Genomic DNA, 20,276 nt, shown 5'->3' on the forward strand with positions numbered 1-20,276 from the left:
AAAAAAAAGAAATCAAAGCAGCTGAATTCCCCATGACCAGTCTTTAACATACTTTAAAAATCTCAGTTTTATCTATTCTGTTTAGCGTAGATTTTTCCATTAAGGAATCTGAGCCTTTGAAAATGTGGGTTTCAGAGGTCATGTCCCAAACAGAAATTGAAAAAAAAAATGAGATGGCCAATTTTTTGGAACACTCCAGAGGACCAGTTAATGTATTAGTGATGGTTGACTGCATCAAATTTAAGAGGAAAGGACCCACTCAGATACCAGAAAACCTCTTGGGGGATGATACTTGAAAAGATACTAATAGGTCAGTGACTAAAAAAGAGAAGACAGTATGGCATCAGGAGACTATAATAAAAGTTAAACAATATTCAGATACTTACCAAAAAAACAGTCCACAATGGGTTACAGGAGACCTCCCAGAAGGAGGGTCGAAAATGAATGGGTGAGGTACTCTACTGGCAGGAATGATGTAAATATCCAGGAATGCAGATGATTGACACCTGGAGACTGGAATCAGATAATAAGAGCAGAACTCCAGTTTTGGTAAGGGGGTGTATTTGACCCAGTTCTCAAGATACTTTAAAATTTAGTTTTTAAAGACAAAGGTGCAGTGGCTGATGTTTGAATAAAAACATAGGAGCCATGGAAATGGAGTGGATGCACAAATTTAGTTTGAATCAGAAGCAAAGCTGGGCCAGGTGAGTGCGCTCATGCCTGTCATCCTAGCTACCCAGGAGGATTGCAGTTCGAAGCCAGCCTGGGCAAATAATACTTCCATGAGACCCTAACTTGAAGAACCATTCAAAAAACTAGGGCTGGTGGAGTGACTCAAAGTGAAGGCCCTTAGTTCAAGCCCCAGTACCGCAAAAAAAAAAAAGCAAAGACAGCTCTCCAGGCTTCTTAAATTCTACCCAACAAGCAACAAAATTGGTATCATCCCTAGAGCAAAGTACATATTCTTGTGGAATCAAAAGCCCCACTTCTGAGAAGGCCACTTAAAACTCAGAGAGGGAGAAAGAGAGAGAGAGTACATGCAGCTTGCAAGGGCGCTGACTGGTATGGCTCATCTGTGACATCCAGGCTGTGACCTTGAGAATCTTCCAGGAAGTGGTCTTCTCCCTCAGCATGTATGATTAGTCACACCTCATGTCAAATCAATCACCAGCTTCTGTCAATTCTAACTCAATAGATAGAAGGAGGACTTAAACATATCCAATTAACTTAATCCTTCGGTAACTGCCCTAGTTGAGGCTGATATAATCACTCATGTTGATTACTACATCAGCCTCCTAACTTGTCTGCTTCCTCGAAACAATTGTAGGCAAAGAATTATTTCTAAACGTGGCCTGTGTTTTTTTTTCTGGCTCCTGTTTTTGTATGGTTTTGGGGAGCCTAATTTACAAGTGTTTCCTTTGAGTAGTTCTGGGAATTCCAGAGTGTTCTGCAAAGTCTTAAGAATAAGTCTAGTATGCTGTTGATTCTGGTTCTTGGGTATGTAGAAGGGACCATGCTGGTCATCTGCTCTAACCATCTCTTTCTAGTGCTTTTATGACTTCTAGAAAGTATAGTTGCCTTCTGTGCATTGACACACCTCTGGAATGTAAAGAATACCAGGCCACTGTGTCCACCAGTTTTCCAAGTATCAACCTGACACCTTGGAGTCTTCAAGGCATGGCTGTCTATACCAAGGAAGTGTCATAATTTGTGCTAGGGTCAGGAAAAACTCATTTGGTGATAAGAGTAATTGCATTATTCTCTTATGATGTTTGCAACCTGACAGGTCCAATTCCAAGGTATTTCCCTCTTATTCTTTATGACCAACATTCAGAAGCTCCACCCAGCTATCCTGGGAAAGAAGAGAGGAAAGCACTCAGCAAAGTGCACATGCTGACCTGCTCCTTTTCTGAATATCTAGAATGAGGTAATCATCAGAGCAATGGGGGAGTGCAAAGATGTCTGGGCAATGGTCCTTCTTTGGGATTTTTCACTGTCCCATTTGTTCTAATTTGTTTTGTTTTCTTAAGAGAAGTGGTAATTGGAGAAAGAAGGTCTCATCTCACAAAGCTAGCATGAGAATTTGGAATAGGCCTGGGGGCTTATGCTATTTATTTCTTTATAAATTCCTTTCTTCCTTGAGGTAGACAAAATTATAATACCCTGTTCCTGGTGGAGGTACATAGTAATTACCCAAGAAGAAGGTATCAGGCAAGTGGTAGTGAACTCTCATAGCTTTCTAGATCTTGCTAGCTTAATAGGTGTGACCTTAAGTATATTTTGAGGAATAAGAAATTAAAAATACCCTTCCCTCCCTTTTTTTGTTTACTTGTGAGCATCCTGGGAATTTCATAAGGAAGCATCAATCGCTCACTAGACCTCAATTTGCAAATATAAAAATCCCCTTTTCCAATCCACGTTATCTGGTTTACTTCTCTCTGATATGTTTCAGTTTTCTTCCTTTCTACCTTTTGGTATGTTTCAGTTTTCTTCCTTGCTATTTAGTAGAGTTTGGTTTGAACATTCAACCAGTTCATGACTATTCAAAGGAAAATTATAAGAATGATATATCCATACCCAGGATAGACTGATAAACAAGGATCAAGTTTAAGTCACATCTCTACCAGAGATGTGCACATTTGCAATCCTAGCACTCAGGAGGATAAGGCAAGAGGATAACAAGTTTGAGGCCAGCGTGGCCTATGTAGCAAGACCAGGTCTCAAAAATAAAAAGCAAAAGCAAGCAGACAAAAAGAGCCACATATCTCAGGGGAAGGTGGAGCATAGAGATAAAAAGTGAACAGTAAGAATCAATTTTACCCACTACAGGAAGCCACTCCTTCTAGAGCTTGTACAGAATTTTATTGTAAATGGTGGAAAATTGAGCCTAGGGATTTAAAGTCCTCTGGGAAAGAGTGACGTAGGTGCTGGGATCCCTGGAGCATCTCAGAAGTATGGTGAACATTCTCAGACCCTTTCTTGGAACTAACTGGTTGCTATTTGAGCTCAGCACTGAAGATATTTTCAACTGAAATCAAAAGCTGACTCAATCTAACTCCACAGATGGAAGAAGAAAGAAAAGTGGAAATAGATGACTTAAGAGACTTTACAATTATTTCCTGTCCTGAGCCCTTGATTTATTGTGAGTTTTAGGAAGGGCATGCGATTTTGTAATCATTAGGGAAATGTTTGATGAGCAGTTTGCCTCAACTTCAGGAATAGCCTGAAGTTTTAGATCCTGAGAGAAATGTCTTCTGAAACCTCAAAGATTGCAGCTGAGTTCACTGACAAAAAGCTTTTGATCTCCTCTGACAAGCAGTATCACCTAACACATGGCATTGTTTCCATGTTCTGTCTGATGTATCTGTCTATATCCCTTAGTTTCCTGTCTCAACCAATGCATATGCTGCCATCTGCTTGTTTTCTGTGGGTTGAATTGCATGTCATTACTTTTACCTTGACCACAACCCTCAATGAGTTTATAAAGTTCGGAAGGAAAAATAAGAGTACATGAACAACTCGAGTAAGTATTTTCACAGCCATTGTTTTCATTATATTCCATGACAGTTCAACTATGTTTTCCTGAATCTTGACTTTTCTTTTTTTTTTACTTTTCTTTTAATGGATTCTTCACATTAACATACAAATAGACTTAGGACTGCCACCTTAAGAGTATGTGTTGACTCTATTTTTCTTTAATCTACAAAACCATCCTTCTACTCCCAAGCATAACAACCCTCCTGTTCTCTCTTGATCCAATGTAATTATCCTTTCACCCTGACCACAACAAAGGTTACCAATCACCTGTGTGCCACTGAATGAATCCAATGGGCGTTTCTCTGATCTTATTTTGCTTGACTTGTCAATAGCATTTGGCACTATGGATAGTTCAATTCTTGAAACACTTTTCTTCTGTGACTTCCAGGCCATCATTTACTCTAGAGTCTTCTTCTACTCAATTGTTCATTAATTCTCTGCCATTCTGGCTGGTTCTTAATCATTTTCCAGAACTTTAAATAGTGGAGTGAATCAGGATTCAGACATATTCTATCTAAACTCACATCCTAAGTGATTTCTTCTAGTCTTATGGTTTTAAATATATCTATACCATCTTGATATCTTAATTTCATTTCTCTTTCCAGAACTCAAGTGTCTCCTGATTCTGTTTCTTTTTTGGCATTTCTGGGATTTGTGCTCAGGGAGTCACACTTGAGCCATGCCCTTATTTGCTTTAGCTATTTTTCAGATAGGGTCTTATGGGATTTTGTTGTTGAATTTTATTATTTTATTATTATTAATCTTATTTGTTCATGGACTGTGATCCTACAATGTATTGTGATCTTTAGAGTACTTGCAAAGCTGCACAAGCATCAGCACTATCCCATCTCAGAATCTTTTTATTACACCCAAAAGATAGCCCATATTATTACCAGCCATTTTCCACATTGTCCTTACCATCAGCCACTGAAAACATTAATCTAGTTTGTGTTTCTATGAATTTTCCTATCCTGGGCATTTCATATAAATACAATTATACCAAAATTCACATACACATTTTTGCATGAAAATATGGTTTTAATTCTCTTGAGTGCGTACCTAGGAGTGGAATTGCTAGCTCATAGACTTGTTTAATTTTTTTAAGGTACTGTCACTCTGTTTTCTAGAGCAGTTGAATTATATCAAATTGCTACCCACAATGTATGAACCTACTATACATTCCTAACACAGTGACTAGAGCTGTGTTATTCAATAAAACAGCCAGCAACCATACATGGCTGCTGAGTACTTGAAATGTGTGTTTTTGAGCTGTGTCTAAATGTGTCTGATTTCTAAGACTCAATATGAGAAAGGAATATGAAATTTCTCATTAAAAACAATTTATATTTATTACATACCAAAAGTATAATATTTTGACATACTATTTTAAATTGAGTATATTTTCTAAATTAATTTTATGTTAACAAACCACATTTCATAGCACATTGAAAGGATCATATATCATGACCAAGTGAGATTTGCTCCTATGATGCCAGGATAGCTCAACATATAAAAACTGCTTCGTGTAATATCCTATATTAACAGGATGAAAAGAAAAATACACAATGGTCTAAACAAGATAAAGCAGAAAATACGCAATTATCTATATTGTTGTAGAAAAACATTTGATTAAAAATGTCAGAAAAATATGATAAAAATACGCAACAAACTGGGAATAAAAAGAAAACATTTCAACACAACAAAACCCATATATGAAACACATAGAGTAAACATTGGATTCAATGGTGGAAGATTGAAAACATTTCCTCTAATATAAGGGACCAGGCAAAGATGCCTATTTTCACCATTTCTATTCAACATAGGAGTGGAAGTTCTAGCCAGAGTAACCAAACAAGAAAAAGAAATGAAAGGAATCCAAATTGGAAAGGAAGAAGGAAAATTATCTGTTTGTAGGTGGTATTATCTCCCATGTAGGAAATGCTGAAGATTACACACACACACACACACACACACTCTGTTGTGACTGAGGAACAAATCAACAAAGTGGCAGGATACAAATTCAATACATGTATCTGCTGCATTTTTATATGCTAACAATTAAGAATCTGAGATTACCCCAAACTGAAAAATCTTCTTCACAGCAAAGGAGACAATGAAGAGAGAGAAGACACAACCTATAAAAAGGGATAAATATTTGAAAACTATGCCTTTTATAATGGAATCATATCTAAAATACATAATGAGCTCAAAACACTCAATAACAAGAAAACAAATAACCTGAGCAGAAAATGGGCAAAATACCTTTCTCATAAGAAAACAAAAAAAGACCAATAGGTTCATGAAAAAAATGCTCGGCATCCCTATCATCAGAGAAATGCCAATTAAAGCCACAATGAGATGTCACCTTATGACAGCTATAGTGGCTATTATTAAAAACACAAAAGCTAACAAGTATTGGTGAGGGTGTGGAGGAAAAGGAACTTTATACACTGTTAGTAGGAGTGTAAATTTGTGCTGCCATTGTGGAAAATAATATTGAGGTTCTTCAAAAAACTAAAAATACATCTATGATATGATACAATAATGTCACTACTGGGCAAGATCGAAATTAAATGAAAACAGCACATTCAAGAGATATCTGCATTCCTGTGTTCATTGCAGCACCAGTCACAATAGCTACATGTAATCAATCCCAATGTCTCTTCAATGTTGAAGAGGTAAACAAATGCAATATGTACATGCAATGGAATATAATTCAGCCTTAAGAAGGAACGAAGTTTGAGTTATGCCACAACGTGGATAAAATTTGAAGACATTATGCTAAGTGAAATAAGCTGGTTATGAGAGGGTAAATACTTTGTGATTCCACTTAATAAGGAACTGGCATATTCAAATCAGAAATGCAAAGTAAAATGGGGTTGCCAGGGATGATTGTAGGCAGGAGGGAATGAGGGAGGGAGGAATGGAGCTCTTATTTAATGGATGTGGAGTTTTAGTTCTACAAGATGAAAAGATTTATGGACATGGTGGTAGTGATAGTTGCACACTATGTTTTGAATATATTTAATAGCATTTGATAAATGCTTAAAATGGGTATGATAAAAAATTTTACGTTACATTTTGCCACAAAAATGGGGAAAATAATGAATGAGGTTTGATTTCTTTTTGAAAAAACTGAAATGTATGTGCTCATTTTTACTTTTTTTAATGTGGCAAATTGAAAATTTTAACTTACATATATAACTCACATTACATTTCTTCATAAAGGAAATAGATAAGCTTTAGAAATGCATAATATAGAATTATAACACTGAGCTACAATAATCCTTAAAACATAGAACTATCAGTCTTCTTCTAAAATCTTCTGATGGCTTACCATCTCACTAAGTATAAAATCCAAAATCCTTCTAGCAATATATATGGCCTTCATAGTCTGCACAACTGTCATCTCCTGCTGTTGTCCTTCCTGCTCACTTTCTTTCACCATACAGGTCTCCTCATGGCCTCTGAATTTTCTGTCCCTTTTGCCTTGCATGCAGTTCCCCAAGACAGCCACTTGACTGCTTCCATACTTTTGTAAGGACTCAGCTCAAATATTATCTTATCAGTGAGAGCTTTCTAGCTAGTCTATTACTTGTTTGCCTTGACCCCACAACACAGTCTTTCTTCTTTCCTTACCTTATTTTACTCCATATTTTTATCACCATTTTCCAGATAAATTTATTGACCATATCTCTTTGTCAAGCATAGAAGTTCTAGTGCAAGAGCTTTAGAATTTTGCTCACAATGAAATTTCAGTGCTAAAAATAATGTCAGCATATAGTAGATATTCCAAAGATATCTCTTGAGAGAAATCTGAATGAGTAATAACTTTGGGCAGTCAGGTGGGATTGGTAGTTTTCATTATTATTCCTTCAAAATGAAAAATGAGGTGCTGATTAAAGTGATTTGTGCATGGCCACCTACTTTAATGGGATTGGTTTTGAACTGGCAACTCAGTGTTAGATGTGAAATGAATGATGTATTCATTAAACATGATAGGCCTGCACAAGCACTTTTAATTTTGAATGTTGAGCATCTGTTGTGGAACAGGTACTATCGGGGTGATGTGACACACTCTTCTCTGTCAGGACAGCAAGGTTTACTAAGTCATCAACACAACAGCAAAATCAATTTAATGTAACACTTAAAATTGTCAGATTTCCCTCATAAGATTATAAGTTTGTGGCAATTCAGAGTATGCTACAAAAGACATTATGAAATGTAAAATGCTACTTATCCCATAAAAATAGTTTGTCCTCAGTTGTGTTTCTTGATTGTTTGATTTCTATTTCCACTGGCAGGATTTGCATTTTTTTCTTCCATTTGTCAATATAACATCTGTCCTCCATAACCTCGAAATCTACCTGATTCCTTTGGCCCTTGAATATTGTAAACAAAAGCAACTTGAGTCTCTTGTAGGTTCAGTTCATATTAGAATTTGCATTTAGATGTCTGCTGCTGGACCTGCACTGAGATGGAACTGCCTCTAGTCCAGGTGATATGTTTGTCTCAATCTTGGCGTTCTCAGAGAAAAGGACTTCAGCTTTGGAGTGCAGTGGGCTCAGTCGAGTGAGTGACTGTCAAGAAATTAACCCAGCCTTATCTTTCAGCTATTTCAGAGCAGTCACACAGATGCAAACTTTAGAAATTCCTTTGCAGGTTAATCACAAATGGGTGAATCACTCCAAAACATGAATTGTGAATTCCTTCCTACAGATTGAATGCATGTTTCCTCAAGAACATGTGCAAGCCGGCTAATCCAAGGATGACAGAAACCTTCCCAATGTCATTTGAACAGGCACAATTTTAATGAAAATTTTTCATCTGTCATTTGAGCCATAGATTTCATGTTTGTACTTTCTATGTGTGCTATGATCTAGAACTTAAACTTAACCTAAAGAGTATACCACAAATTGAAAAGAGAAAAAAATGTAATTTAGGAAAATAGAATTGAAGAATAGGCTGCATTATTAATATTTTTTCCTATTGTTCACTGAATAGTTGAGTTGACAATACTTATTGTGTTCACAGAGTTTTATTGTAACTATGGTATTGGGAACTGGAAACGCATATTGTTTGAGAAACAATCTAACAAATGCTGCCTGGATTCCCAGGCCGTACACCAAAGCCCATTTAACTCATAAAGTGATTGTGGATGGTTGAAATAATGCTGGAGAATCACTATTTCTTTTAAATATGATTAATATTTAAACATCTCCAAATACAAAATGTTTAAATATAGATATAAAACACTGGCAATCTAAAATATTAGGAATGAAACTGATTACAAAGTAGTTGAACTATGATTGTAGATAGAGTGTGGGAGAGATTCTGTTTGCAGCTTTGGTCACTTCTAAGGACTCTGGAGACTAAAGATGCTATCTACTTACTGTTGTCAGATTTTGCCTCAAACTCAAAGATTTTCTTTCTTTGATGATAGTGTATCAACTATTAACATTGTCCTCTTATAATTAAAACATATTTATATGAATATTTAAGTCTACTTTTAAGAGTTTCTGTTCTCTTCCACTGATCTGTATGTCTATCTCTCAATCAATCTCATTTAGTCTTTATTATGATAACTATATAAAACTTTGTAGCTACATACTAGCTAGAATGATACCTGTTATACTTTTATATAACTTGTTAATATGATGATTTACATTGATTGATTCAGGGATATTAAACTAGCCCTACATCCCTGGAATACACCCCAATTACTCAAGTAATAAAATGATTTTTATATATTTCTAATTTCTATTTACTAATAGTTTGTAAAGGATTTTTGTTTTCTGTATTAATCTGTAGCTTTCCCTTTTTGTACTGTCATCATCTGGTTTTAGTATTAGAGTAATATTAGTTTTATAAAGTGAGTATTCTCTCCTCTTCTATTTTGTGGAAGAGAATATAGAGTTGGTGCTAATTCTCCCTTACATATTTGTATGTATTCTCCAGCATAACCATGTGGGCCTGGAGATTTCTTTTCTAGGATAGTTTTATATTATAAATTCAAATTCCTGAATAGTTAAAGGTTATTTTAATTATCTATCTCACATTGGGCAAGTTGTGGTAGTTTATATTTTTCAAGTAATTAATACATTTGGTCTAATTTTCAAATTATGTGTTCATTGTATTCCCTTATTAAGCTTTTGATCTTTACAGAAGTGATAGCTTCTGTTTCATTCTGGATATGGGTAAATTGTGTCATCTCTCTTATAGAAATTTATCAATTTTTGTTAATCTTTTCAAAGATCCAACATTTCAAAGATTGTCTCATTGGTTTGGTCTTCAGTATCATTGATTTCTCTTCTTATCTTATTTTCTCCCTTCCTGCTTTGGGTTTATTTTTCTTCTCTTTTATATACTCTTGACATAGTCACATAGATTATTATTTGACACTTTCCCTCTTTTCTAATGGATGCATTATCGCACTAATAATTTCCCTCTCAGAACTTCTATAAATTTTCTTGTGATATATTTTGATTTTAGTTTATTCAATATATTTTTAAATTTTATTTGGTATTATTTATTTTCCAAATGTTCAGAGATTTTCTATTATCTATTATTGACTTCTATTTGATTCCTTTGTGATCAGAGAACACCTTCAATTTCAATTTTTAATTGGTTGAGGCTTATTTTATGATTCAGGATACTATCTGTCTTGATAGAGGTCCAATGGACACTTGAAAAGAAATTTTAATTCTAATCTTAATATAAATATTAATATAATTACTCTTGTGTTTGATTAATGTTATATGATATATATTTTAAACTTTCTATCCTTTACACTTTTAACATGGGTATTATTATGTATGGAATGATTTTCCTGTACAAATCAAATAGCTGGATCATGATTTTTTAAATCCGTTTGGACAATCTGCATTTTAATTAATATATTTAAGCCATTGATATCTAATGTTAATTGTTGATATGGTTTTTTTTCTACTTAGTTTTTGTTTTTGTTTGCATTCATTACTGTTTCCAAGTGTTGGCTTCTTCAGTTCCAAGTCTAGGATAAATGAGGCAAAAAAGAGACAGGGATCTCTTTGTTTTGTGCTTTTCCTCAAGTTCCAAGTTCCCTATCCAGTCTACCTTTTAGAGTCTTCATATATTTGTTGGATATATAATGTACACAGCTTTAAACTGCACCTAAATGGTGACAGAAAGACACATACACCTACACCATCTTTCTGAATAGTCTATGAACTCAAGTCACAAGACTTTATAAATGACCCATAAAGAATACTGTTCTGATTAATAACTTACTTTAATGTTGGATTTAGAACTTGACTTTGCCATAGAAAACTATTTGGTCTTTTAGATAATTTGTAAGACACGCTTAAGTTTAGAAAAACTTTTACTAGTATTTTACCAATTGTCAATGTGACAATATTTACCTGAGAATTAGAATCAGGTTGTTGTGTGATGTGCTTTTGACTTTTACTGAGTACTTGTATAACCATTACTTATGGTCAGTGAGTTCTTATAATTCATCACAAACTTCAAATACTTGTTTATTTTTCTTTTTCTCATTGCTACAGCACCTTTCTCCTGAAGTATATGAACAAGGGCAAGTGTGCAAAGGAATGGGAGGACTTTCTTTCAAGTAGGTCCCTTGCCAGATGGTAGTTAGTTTAAAAAAGACCACACTATTGGGGGGTTGCATTATGTGTTTATGTGAAGTGTAGCCAATTCTTCGACACTCAATTTAAATGCATAGACACCTCTATAGTCAGTTTATACAATCTTCTCAGCCAAAATCCTTAAAGTCAAAGTTTAGCTTCCAAACACTCTGTATTGCCAAAACCCTTAGAACTTAATGAATTAAAAAGTAGGATTTTCAAGTGTTATACCAAATTCTGGAGGCAGAAACATATCTTATGCTTATTCATATGAAATTTGTTAGTAATTATCATGAGAGCTATCCTGCCATCCTATCCTCAGTAGAGGATTAGGCCATTGGGTTTTATATGATCTACCTGTGTTGGCAGGAGAGTGAATCTCAGAATATCTAGGATACAGCTTGATATGTGCCACCTCTATCAGTCTGCAAGCACCCTCAGAGAACAAGGGTCATGTTGTATGTATTCTTCAGAGTCTGGTCTATAGTAGGTAATTAAAATGTGAAATAAATGAAAAAAAAAAGCTGCTGACCCATAATCACAAATCTCTCTAGAAATTAATCCAGAAGAAAGGCCACTTCTATTGACACAGACAGGAATTTCTTTAAGGCAATTATGGAACAAACAGAAAACTCCTAGAACCTCCTTGGAAATAGCTATTCATCATTTAATTCTCACAAAAAGAACAACTTTTAGGTAAGGAATTATAGGTCAAGATTTTTCTTACAAGTGAAAGGGATGTATTTGATGTACTTGAGTGAACATCAGTCAGATACTTCCTTCTTTATCTTCCTTCCCCCTTTGCTTTCTTATTGTTGACACTGGACATTTTCCAGGCCCATGACTCTCCCCTCTTCAGAAATGCATTCACATTTCTCACATGGTTATGGATCTGTTGATTTGGTCAGCAGAGAGGCTGGTATGCTGTTTACGCTCAGCAAATGCCAAGTGCATCTTTTGATCTTCCCCACCAAACCAAATTCCATCAGAGACTTGGGATATGACTATAATAACTGATCCCCTAAAGGAGGAGTCATGGGGAGAACAGATTTTTCAGAATTTCTAGCTGAACTTAATTGCTTACATTTCTTCAGCCTTGTCCCACTTCATTATTCCTTTTGCTGGGTCCCTGTGCTGCTGGCAGTAATGAGGGTGCCATTAGTGTCTCTCAGACTATGCTTACTTCACCAGGTGTGCATCCTCTCCCACCCACTACAAATGCAGAGACAGGTTGTGAATACCCTGAAAATTGTATGCAAATTAGCAGCTATATGGGCATACATATATGTTTTAGAGGGAGGGTCTTCTGGGTTTCATTACATTTTAAAAGCAGTCTAGCAAAATGTGTTGCACAATTAGCCTGCTAATGTAGAGATAAAGGTAGTGGTAGGGGATTAAAGGGGTAATGGAAAGGGATTATTGCCATAGACTAAGTCAATCTGATTTCTTCTAGCAGATATTGGTGGTCTCTGATGTAGTTCTTCCCTAGTCTTGTTGCCAGGTGAATATTACAATAAAAACAAATCTCACATAGAATTCTACTATATATACTAATACATGTTGACAAGCAGGATTGAGAGTACCAAAAAAGAATATGCCATCTGTCAAAAGGAAACAACAGAGGGAGAAACTGTTGAGAATCTAATTGGACTGGGAGTGCGTGGAAGACCATGTGACAGTTCTCAGTGTAGACACAGTGAACATACACACCCTTACCAGCACTCTGTTTTAAAGGGGCCAGACCACCTCAATAGGACAAAAATCTATTTCCTTACAATTTTGCCAATGAAATTCTTTTAGGTAAAATTTTGTTCCATAATATGAGACTGAACTCCAAGAAGTCCAGATGGGTTGATAGGGTTACAAAATTAGAAAAAGGTTAAATGTGACAGAAATAAAGAAGAGAGGGATTATAAGTGGCAGTCATACTATGTAAGGAGAAGTTCATCAAGGATAATAACATGATTGAATTACAAAACTGTTTAGAAAGCAAGATACTTATATCTTAATTTTTAGTAGTAGGTAAAGAATATATGAGAATAAAACTAAGCAAGAAGGATGGGCAAAATACAGATAAGAATGTTTTAGAGCTAATCTGTAAACGGCTTGATTTTAGCACAGAGCTTTATAACAGGGCAAGGAGTTATAAGAGACCAGAATGTGTTATCCCAAAATATGCCACTTTGTCATAAAAATTATTTTGAGCTGGAAGCAAATGGGAATCAACAGATGTGAAAGAAGCCTTCTCAAAGCCTCCTTTATCTGACTAAAAGCAGAAACTTCTGAAAAATGAGGACTTCCATAAGGTCTCTCCTGGGGAAGTTTTGTGGTCATGAGGAAGATGGAAAGCCAACAGAAGCAGACCTGCACAAACCTTACTCCATCAGTTTTCCTTCAATACTTCCCGTCTACAGCTTGCTGCCCTTGAAAGTCTAAAACTCTTTTCCTTGACCCTTTTTTCTGTCTTATCTCTTCTCTACAAAGTTATTATTCTTCGTTGAAGATGAATGGAAATCCAAGTTCTAACCATCCCCTCAAGTTACTGATTTCTTCCAAGTGATGTGCACATGTAGGTCAATAAACTTTATCTCTTGCTAATCTGTGTTTTGGCAGTCTAATTTATAGCTTCCCAGGTAAAGAATCTAGTAGAGTAGAAAGAAAGGACATTTTTAAACTGTAGTAGAAGAAAATCTTCTCTTTATTCTGAAGGTCTCTGGCAGGAGGACCTTAGAATTAAACTGACTTAAAACTGATGTCTTAGGTCAGTTTAATAGAAAAAGGTGTATAAGTTCATCTTATGTGACCTGGGAGCCCTCTTGAGTAAATGAAGATCCAAAGGGGCAGTTAAAGTCAAGCACTTGTATGCTGAATTAGACAAAGTATAGTGAATTATGAAAACAGGACAAGACAAAGGAGTTCAGGCTAGGCCAGTTAATAGTGAAAAAGTCACTAGGAAGGAAGCATTACTTGAACAAAATTTATTTGTACAGATTTTTCTCAGCATCAACTCCCCATCCCCAATCATAAGACTGCTACTTTTCTCCTGCTGCAGGATGGACATCTCTCATACGGTGGTTTTATCTCTTGCTTTTCAGAAGAAAAAAGTGAAGAGTTCTCATACCTATTGTTTTTCAGAGCCTTTGGCTCAAAATAATAATAATAATAATGCCAAATATGCATATTTTTTGAGTGGCAGTAGCATATTCTGCCACCTGTCAATCCACTACAGCGCTAATGAAGTATGGCTAGTCTCCTGATAAAATGAATTGAAGGGAAGAGTGTTCAAAGTCCAGCCATCTCAGACATTTGGAAAGGGTGGAAATTGAAATACATTAATGGGTTCATCATAGAGTATTTCTAGTAAATGGAAGCTCAGAGACCAGAGAATATGGTGCCCATAGATGTAATGGGCCTTAAAAGGATTAGGAAAAGGATTGGATAGTCCTACAGTGAGGACATAGAGAGTTATTCTCTGGAGAGCTGTCTCAATCATGCAATGCTAAGCATTATGGGTCACAGCTTCTCCAGGCATGATACTCATCTATTCTCCTTAGCTCCAGAGTGATTCAGACTTTGTGTGTTACTAAGATTCTAAGGTCTATGAAATTAGCCATCCAAACTATGGGAAATATGTGTATTTCTGGCTTCTTCTATCCTTATGATTGTTCTATATGTTCATGAGAAAGTAGCAGTTAATCTCATCTAGCATGAGAGCACAGAAGCCACAAACAGAATAGTAAGTCTCTATTTCCTACACTCATGTAAATTTTAGCAACTGCAATAAAATGCAATTTCTAAATGAAAGCCAAATTCCCCTTCTACCCAACTTAACTTCTCTGTGAGCATTTGGAAAGTCACCAAATGTTCCTCCTTTGAATCTGTGGGTTTGAAAATACATAACTAGATTCTGAGCTCAGATTTTTTTCACCAAATATTCACTGCATTAAAAAAGAATTGAATGGTTGGCATAAACAAGGGAAAATTAAAATATTACACTCTCCTCCCCTCATCTTGTGGGTCCAGTGGCAGAAAATTATGCATGTGTATTCTCATGTGGCTGTGTGTCCATGTACAGTTTAGGTAATCATGTGTAAATAATTAAGTAGATTAAAGGAGAACAATGCTGAATGTGCAATCAATTAGAAAAAACAGGAAACTTATTGTTCTAGGAATATATACTTCCTTAGAAAATATTACAAAGGTTTTTATTATATAAATAAGTTAACAGTGTTGTAACATTGGGGATCCTGGAACAAACTCAAATTTCAGAACTCATTAGAAATAGATCTTTCATGTTCACTGGAGAAGATTGTTTTGATTAGAAGATAATGTAGTGCAGCCATGATCAATTTATGATCTCTCACCAGCTCTTTTCTCCCTCAACATTCCTAATATTAAAATTCATAAATGTTTCAAGAGCAGGGTAACGCATCTGTTTCTGATTCATTTACTTTTTTGTTTTGTGTGATGTTTATTATGAGCTATTAGAACTTCCAGAAGCTTTTATGCTTTTAAAGAGGATGTTAAAGTTTCTTTCCTCCCTTTGAATACAGGAAAAGTTCTAGTTTAATTTGAAATTCAAACTCAAGAACTTCAAGTGGACTTTGAGAGTTGGCACAGTGCATCCTCCCAGCACTGCATTTTAAGACCATAAGATGCCTTCTTTTCCAGAGAGTATTAAATTTTGGTGGGCTTCTTTTTAATGTAAAGATATATGTTTCATCGAGTCCTATGATTTTATTACACAGTGGCAATCTCTAAAATTTAGCTTGAAAATTCAAACAGAACCGACCTCAGAGCCAAAATTTAGAAAATGAATTCTTGAACTGATCCAGAGACAAATTAAATTTTGCAAGAGTCTAATTGCTACTTGTTCTAAATGCTTTAATCAATGTAAAATAAATTCAACCTCTCTAATGTGACATGAAAAAGAAGAAATGTACATTTTGTTTCCAATTTAGGCAATGCAGAATAATTTCTAGCACTGGATAACTAAAGGAAAACATGATATCAAATGCTTTACTAATTTCTTAGTCTTATTGCATTATCATCTGTTTTTTTTTCATCCTTTATCTACCAATTGATTTAGACAAGTTATAGGACAATGTCTCATATTTTTTAATAATAACCTTTAAAATTTTACCACTGCTTGCAGAGCAGGTACTCATGAAAAGTTTGAAGAATAAACTGACAAATGTATATTCATCTTTTGAAAGTAAGTGGTTGTACCCTCAAAAGTAGAATATATTACATCGCTCAATGTTCAAACCTCTACTCACACCTCCTCTGTTTTGTGGTCTATGATTATTGGTTTAGGTAAACATGATTTATAAATCTGACTGTCTCCTATCAAAAGGGTTATTTTACTTTGTTATATTATTTTATTTTATTTTAGTGTTATTGTGGATTGAACCCAGAGACTCATGCATACTAGGTAAGCACTCTATTTCCAAAGCCCTCAAACTGGCATATCTTTTAAGCAGAGTCCACCTAGAGTCTGAGGAGCTTTGAAGTTGAAGAGAGAGCAGAGTGGTAATAACAAACTTACAGCAAGGCCAAATGATAGAGAAAGGTGAGGTGCAAGACTGCAAGGGAGATGAATGGAGGATAGACGATACAAAGACAGCTTGTACTTCAGAGTGACTGCTCTAGGCCAGACACAGTTCTAAGGACTTTATATGTGGTACTTCATATACCTTTCAAGCAATTTTATGAAGTTATTATTATTATTATCCTCTTTTTCGGGCACAGTGAGGTTAATAACATTTGAAAAGTCATGCAACTCGTAAACAGTGAAGCTAGGATTTCTAGGATTAAAATTTTAGGATTAAAATCCTAGCAATCTGGCTCAAGTGTCTGTGTACCTATCTACTGCATACTGTGCTGCATCTCTGGCTTTAGGAGAGATATTGAAGAATGAAGGAGTGAAATTTATCAAACATGAGAAGTTCAAATTTCCAAATATCTAGGGGAAAAAAATGGCAGAGAAAGTGTTCTGTGACTCCTGTCTTTGGTGTGTTCTTTCAGCAAAAATTATCTTTCTCTTACTAATACACAAACTGAGAGAGAATTTATTTGGCTAGTTAAAATCTAAATGAAAATTGAATTACCAACATTGGCTAATTAATATTCCCAAAAGCATAGGAAACATAAAGTAATGTTTTACAACTCCCAAAATTCATTTTTCCCAACTAATAGCAACAAGATGGTTAAGAAAGCTTAAGTGAATGTTCTGTAGACTAAAATCTCTCAAACAGAGGTTGTGAGAAGAGCAACTAAACTTCCTAATGTTCAACAACTGGTTGAGAAATGAAGACATTGAAACAACTATGTTTGAGTATTGTCAAAAGCAAAGGAGTTGGCTTTTTGTTTTTAATTAAGCTCTGCTCAGTATAACCCAGAATGATCTGAATTTAGGGGAACTGCCATGAGAAAGTCCGTAAGGATCCAGATGTAGTTTCCCCCTTGAGGACAGGAGTGGCTCCTCTTCCATAGCTAGAGTGGCCTCTGTTTTGTCTAACCTCTCTGTCTACTTGTACTTGTGTAAAGGGAGAGACTGTGAGGGAACTAAGGCATATCTTACTTACCACCACTTGCCTCATCTAATGTCAGTTGTGTCTAGAAATGTTTCTAGAAGTATTCTGATCTGGCTTGGTTTTGCTTTTTGGTTCCATTAAAGCAGGGAATATATGCTTGTGTTAAAGGAATGCCCTAGCACAGGAATCTTGGCAAAAATGCAGGGCCCAGTGGAGCTTATGAATGTTATGTGGCCTCATGATGCAGCACCTTGGAATCTAAACAATCCCCATCTGTCTGTTGTTGGTAGCTCACACAGCCACACCTACTTCCCCAAGAGAATACCTTTGAAGGTGATCACTGACTTTCTATGGCTCACACTTTACTTTCCTGGAGTATACCATGAGAAATCCCTCTTTCACTCTCATTCTCATCTATAAATGGTCATTAAGACCTCAGCAGCTTGTTAGGATCAAATGATCTCACAAGTTTAAAGCACCTAGTATTGGAAACCTCACAGAGAAAAGTAGCCAGTCAAAGCATTTATCTCCACACCATGCTTTCCTCTTCCCTGCAAAGAACAGAAATTGTACCCAATGGTCATCTGGGATAGAATCAGGAGACACTGGGTCACCAGGAAAGACCAGGCTCCTGTGGTCTTACCACAGCCAACTCATTTATTTATTCTCTATTTAGTTTAATAGAAGTTAATAGCTAAATCATCAATTTAGGTCTCCTTCAACTTCCAGGAAAGAGTATTATACTTGCTAAGTTGAAGTAACTTGGAAGTGAGGTTTCTGAATTCTGTTAATTTCCCCTCTCCTTGGAAGCACAAAATGAATTGAGTAATAATTTCATTATTTCTTATTATGATAATTAAATGCAGCCATAATGAGGAACTTTGTACATAGTTTTCATGTGTATGATGAAAACAGAGCCCTTTTCCAGCCCCCAGTATGCACTATGATGTTTCTATGCCAGCCATGTTTCCAGTTGTCAGTTCTTTGGCCTGTGACCTTCAAGCAGACATGATGAGGATGACATATGAGTGTAGGTGTGCGGGGAAGGAAAAAGAGGGGGAGCTGGGATGCAGAGCCTCTGTGCATGGTTAACAAGGGCGTATGAGTAGGAATGAGGGGAGCCTGCATACAAGTGACAAATGTCCCTGAGAAATTTCTTCCAGCTGTATATAATCAAGTAGAGACTTGGTTTTATACAAGTTTCCTTTATAAAATACAAAACATACCTTCTATATTTTGATGTTAGCACAGATATACTTAAGTGAAAAGTTTTCCACCTTTCTCATTTTACTTGTGAGAAAACTGAGGACTTAAGAGGCAGAATGACTTGCCTGTGTCACACAAGTTCTTAGTGGGAAGAGATTGAACTAGAACTAGTTCCCTAATTGCCAGTTTGGGGCTTGGCCCTGATTTCCTCTTTATGTACTTAATCTGTCTCAGTTACGGAAATAAGTTGAGGTAGTGGTTTCTAACTATAAAGTCACACATGCTGAATGTGGTAGGGACCATTTCACAAATAGAAACATATAATATAATTGTGTATTGGTCTTTTCAGTGATTCCACATTGCTAAATCCAGTGGGGAGTTCTCCATTGTCACCCCATGGAACACTCAGCAAGTATTTAAACTATGTGATCACTCCCCCTTTCATCTCAATTCCAGAATGCCAACTCTCCTGCTTGCCTGGCTGTGTCTTCCTTCTCCATGTTTTTTGTTAATTCCATCTCTTCTTCCTGAGCTCCAAATGTTCTCAAAGCTTAGTCTTATGACTTCCTCTCATCCCTATCTATACTCATTCCTAGGTGATCTCATCCAGTCCCACCAATATCGATTTTTTGATAGCTCTCAAATGTATGTCTTTAGCATCAATCTCTCCCTTAAATTCAAGATTCATATGTAGCTGCTTATGTGAATATTTCACTTGGTTATCTATTGGAACCATCAGAATTCAATGTTCGGAACTGAATTCTTGATCTTTTCCTTTCTTGAAGATCACCATTATAGGAAATGGCATGAAATGTACTACAATTATTGGTGAACTTTAATACTTCAAATAGTTTCTAGCATCCTCCATTCCCACCTCAAGTATCCTGAAACCATCAGTATCTTACTACGGCCACCATCAACAACATAAGGTGAATCACCATCATTTTTTTCCTTAGAATTGAGAAATTACATCTTTCTGGTCTTCTCTCAATTTCCACCGTTTATTTTTCCCATAGCAAAATGATTCTTTAAAACTCAACTCAGAGTATAATACTTCTCTGCTCAAAACTAAACTCTCTAATAGTTTTCTTTCTCTGCTAGAGAAAAAAAGTAATACCCAAAGTATAATTCTTAGCATAGCCTACAAGGCCCTACATCATTAAGACTTTGACCAACTCTCTGACTTTACCAGCATACTCCTGACCCCCTGACACACACACATATATTGGCCACCTTCTTGCCCCTCAGACATGCCACACACATTCTTTCCTCAGAGGATAGGAAATTCCATTGTTAAAACGAGAATGCCGGTGCCGGATTGGTGGCTCTCATCCATAATCCCAGCTACTCATGGGGAGGAGTTCAGAAGGAC

The 20,276-nt window shown here is 35.9% G+C and overlaps 1 long non-coding RNA gene across 1 annotated transcript in view; it reads right to left on the bottom strand.

Annotated features, from left to right (window-relative positions):
* Positions 1-317: 317 nt before the first annotated feature.
* The window catches only part of LOC141423927 (uncharacterized), a 54,429-nt gene continuing 34,470 nt past the window's right edge, over positions 318-20,276 (bottom strand). Inside the window, exon 3 of the long non-coding RNA XR_012448693.1 lies at positions 318-513. This is a non-coding gene — a long non-coding RNA (uncharacterized lncRNA). The remainder of the gene's footprint in view (positions 514-20,276) is intronic.

The sequence above is a fragment of the Castor canadensis genome, chromosome 6 (assembly GCF_047511655.1).
Source record: "Castor canadensis chromosome 6, mCasCan1.hap1v2, whole genome shotgun sequence".
Classification (NCBI taxonomy): Eukaryota; Metazoa; Chordata; class Mammalia; order Rodentia; family Castoridae; genus Castor; species Castor canadensis.